This window comes from Monodelphis domestica, chromosome 6 (genome assembly GCF_027887165.1).
Source record: "Monodelphis domestica isolate mMonDom1 chromosome 6, mMonDom1.pri, whole genome shotgun sequence".
Lineage (NCBI taxonomy): Eukaryota > Metazoa > Chordata > Mammalia > Didelphimorphia > Didelphidae > Monodelphis > Monodelphis domestica.
In genome coordinates this window covers 35,582,364-35,586,765 of record NC_077232.1, presented here as the reverse complement: position 1 = coordinate 35,586,765, position 4,402 = coordinate 35,582,364, and the positions used below count along the sequence as shown (strand labels likewise).

Below are 4,402 nucleotides of genomic sequence, written 5' to 3'. Positions count from 1 at the left end.
TCTATGTTTAAAACCCACATAGCCCCCCTTGTGTACCAATCTTAAAAAAAGGTAATATTGGGTAGCTTAATCTCTCTCTCTCTCTCTCTCTCTCTCTCTGTCTGTCTTTCTCTCTTTCCCCCCTCTCTCTTTCTACCTATCTTTCTAATCTATCAATCTATCTAGATCTATCTATCCATCCTTCTCTATCTGTCTGTCTAATCTTTCTATCTCTCTGTCTGTCTGCCCATTTGTCTGTCTTATCTATCTAGATCCATCTGTCTAATCTATCTATTACTATCTGTTTGACTAATCCTATCTATCTATCTATCTATCTATCTATCTATCTATCTATCTATCTATCTATCTACCCATCTACATCTAAAGTTCCTTGTAAACCATAAAGTGATTATAATCCATATTAGTAGCAAAAGATTGTTGCTCCTTAATCATTTCAGTCATGTCCAACTCTTTATAACCCCATTTGGGATTTTCTTGCCAAAGATATTGGAGTGGTTTCCCAGTTCCTTCTCCAACTCATTTTATAAATGAGGAAACAGAGGGAGACAAAATTAAGTGACTTCCCCATGGCCACACAGATAGTAAGTGTCTGAGGCTGGATTTGAATTCAGGAAGATGAGTCTTCCTGACTCTAAGACTTGCATTCATCCACTGTGCCCACCTTCCCCAAACATATAATCTGGCAGTGCTGTTGTTTTTCAGTCATTCAGATGTATTTAACTCTTTGTGGCCTTGCAGAACAGTTGTATACAGGATTTTTTTGGCAAAGATACTGGAGTAGGCCCGAGTCCAGGAGCAGCAGTCTTGCGTACATCTCTGAATTCTTCGTAGCTTGACCAGCAATCTTAGATTCCCTCCCCCAAGAAAAAGATGGGAACCGTGAAGGATCAGTAGATCTTGAATGTCCTTAAGGAAGAACAGACTCCCCATAACAAGATAACTGTTGTTGAGGTTGGTGCAGTTGACATGGCATGTGCCATCAGTATCTTAATGAAGGATTTGGCTGATGAGCTTGCCCTAGTTGATGTTATCGAAGACAAACTAAAGGTAGAGATGATGGATCTCCAACATGGCAGCCTTTTCCTCAAAACACCAAAGATCGTCTCTAGCAAAGACTATGCTGTGACTGCAAACTCAAAGCTGGTTGTGATTGGGCACATCAGCAGGAAGGAGAAAGTCATCTTAATTTGATCCAGCGTAATGTGAATATCTTTAAGTTCATTATTCCTAATATTGTTAAATATAGCCCTAATTGCAAGTTGTTTGTTGTCTCCAATCCAGTGGATATTTTGACATATGTGGCCAGGAAGCTAAGTGGTTTTCCTAAAAAACATGTTATTGGAAGTGGTTGCAATCTGGATTCTGCCCAATTCCGTTACCTGATGGGGGAGAAACTCGGTATCCACTCTTCAAGTTGTCATGGATGGATCCTTGGGGAACATGGAGACTCGAGTGTTCCTGTATGAAGTAGTGTGAATGTTGCTGGTGTCTCTCTGAAGAGTCTTCATCCTGCTCTAGGAACTAATAGTGATTCAGAGGAATGGAAAGGTGTTCATAAGCAAGTAGTTGAAAGTGCTTATGAAGTGATCAAGTTGAAGGGCTATACTTCCTGGGCCATTGGCTTGTCTGTGGCAGATCTGGCAGAAAACATCATGAAGAATCTTAGGAGAGTACATCAGATTTCCACAATGATTAAGGGCCTATATGGTATTAATGAAGATGTCTTCCTTAGTGTTCCATGTATCTTGGGGCAGAATGGCATTTCTGATGTGGTGAAGGTTACCCTGACTACAGAGGAAGAGTCCTGTTTAAAGCAGAGTGCAGACACCTTTTGGGGGATCCAGAAGGAGCTGCAGTTTTAAAGCCTTCTAATATGCTTCCACTGCACTATCTAGAGAACATGATAGTGGTTAAGGGATTATGTATGATGCATATTTCAAGTGGGTCAAATTCTTCCTCTTATGAGTGATACAACACCAAGAGAAAGCAGAAATATAAAACCTTTGAACAGGCTCTAGTCTCCTCCTAAAGTTAGAGATGGGGAATAGTATAGTGACTCCTATTTGTTAAACCCTGTTTGCTAAACCCCATGCACAGTGATGTTGAGTATGACTTGTCTTGTACCAAAGTCATGGTATGCTTGTGGTCAAGCTCGGTTGGCTCCCCATAGGTATGTTACTGCCTGCCTAGTAAGTGCTACCAGTACCCAGTTCCCTTAGATCCCAAAATCAGTTTTTGGTTCCTGTATTCACACCACCATATAGTTGTAATGCTCTGCTGATGGACTGATTACCTTTGGGGCCCCCTTCCTGGTTAGGGTTTAACAGCATGGCCCCATGCATCACTTTTCCAGAGGACCCAGTTCTGTCTACTATATATATATATCAGTAGTTGTACATTTCAATTATATAAAGAGAATCTATATAGGTACAACAATCCAACCAATTCCTCAAGTGTCATACTAACCCAAATATTGAATAAACAACAAATAACTTAAAAAAAAGATACTGGAGTAGTTTGCCATTTCCTTCTCTAGTGGATTAAGGTAAACAAAGGTGCAGTGACTTGTCATGAATCATATAAGCTAATGAGTTTTGGGGCCTGGATTTGAACTCAAGTCTTCCTGACTCCAAGCCCAACTCTCTATCCACTGTACTCCTAGTGCCCCAGAAAAGGTTTATTCCTGAGAAAGATATTTGCTTTTATTGATATGAGGACAGCTCACAATCATTTCATTCATTGGCATCTTATATGACTTGTCCATGTCTTATTGTAAATATGGAAGGTTCACCCCATAAGCTACAGACTGTAGGGATTAAAAATTAATAGTTTCATTAAAATATATGAAAATTATAAATAATAATGGTAGTCACCAATTCAAACTATTATTGCTCAAAGTCAAAATGACTTTAATAGATTTTATTTACAAAGGAGGTAGAAAGAGTGAAAGCAGAGAAATACAAAAGGGTAGAGAAGACATTAGCCTATCTAATGAAATATTGCTCTGGTGCTCAACTCAGCCAGGACTTGTTGACCTTCAAATGGAATTAAACTCTCTCCAGAAGACAGGAAAGGAAAGCCAGCTACCCACTCACCCAAGTTGCCTCCAAGAGGAATGATGACGTAAGCTGAAGGTGACTCCTGAGGCCAATTTTCTTCCTTGAACCAACCTTCTTCTTGAAGCTGTCTTCCTTCTTGAAGTCAACTTCCCTGGCCGCAGAAATTCAGGGCCTTTTGTAGTGATTTCTTGTCCCTTCCTCTCTTCACAAAGGCCAATCAAAGCTTCCAAATTGCCCAGTACTGCCAAGGGGACAGTGTTTGTGGAAACCACTTCTCACCTTCTAGAGAGATGAATACTAATTAAAAGGGTTCATAGATTCTTGACTGATTGAGGTATGAATTCTCATTTCCTGGCTGATTGAGTTGAAAGGGTGAAGAGCTCCTCCACCTAGTTCTAAGTAGGGTGTTTAAGCTTTTGTTGATCCAATTCAAAAGTAGAAAAAGGAGAGTTAATCCTGTCTTCACAATCTGGTGAGGTATTAAGTATGGCTACTTAAGTTATTGTTAACCAAAGTGTTAACTCCAACTAGGCAAGGAGAATAAGGGATTCCCTTTTCACAAGTGTGTAAACTCAGAATAGACAAAGAGAATCAAGAATTCGTTTCAAAAGACCCTCCTTGTAAACTCTTTACTTTCAATGAACATTAATGATGCATGGATTTTGTCAACTGATTATTAATTTTGAAGCACTTTGCAAACCTGCATGAGCTAGTGATTATTATTGCTACAGGACTAGCCCACCTTGTCCAAACTTTTCTTTATGTACCTTATTACAATTATTCACAGGCAAAGTGCCTTAACTGCCTCATGTTTATGATGTGAGTCTTCTTTTTTCTTTGGGTGATCACCAGCTTTCATTTTTAAAGACTGAGATATCAATAGCTTGTGTCTATAAAGTAAACTTAGAATGATTATGGTGTTTAGAAGACATGTTTCTATTTGTGGGAGAAAAGCATAACATCCTTTAAAATAATGAAAACTTCCCCAAATTCAATCCAACCCATTCTTGTGTTCCAATTCAATTCTGAACCAAATAATCTCCCTTCTATAGGGTCTTTGGAAGCTAAAGGTCCTGATAAATGAGAGCTGTAGTTTGTTTTCCAATTAAATAGCATAATTTGAGGTAAAGGAATTCTTTATTCATTTTTTTCCATCCAATGCCAATTCTTTTTTTCACAACCATGCTCAGATTCTCATTGTCTGATACTCCCCTCATTTTGACTTTGGCTCTCTGTGGCTGCAAAGGGGAAAGTCACTTAAACTTAATATCTCAGTTTCTTCATATTTAAGATGGAGAATAACTTCTGAGAATCAATTTAGAAAACCTCTGTAAGGTACTTCA

At 38.9% G+C, this 4,402-nt stretch overlaps 1 pseudogene; it reads left to right on the top strand.

Annotated features, from left to right (window-relative positions):
* Nucleotides 1–870: 870 nt before the first annotated feature.
* Nucleotides 871–2,017, top strand: LOC100010498 (L-lactate dehydrogenase A chain-like; annotated as a pseudogene).
* The last annotated feature ends 2,385 nt before the right edge of the window (nt 2,018–4,402 follow it).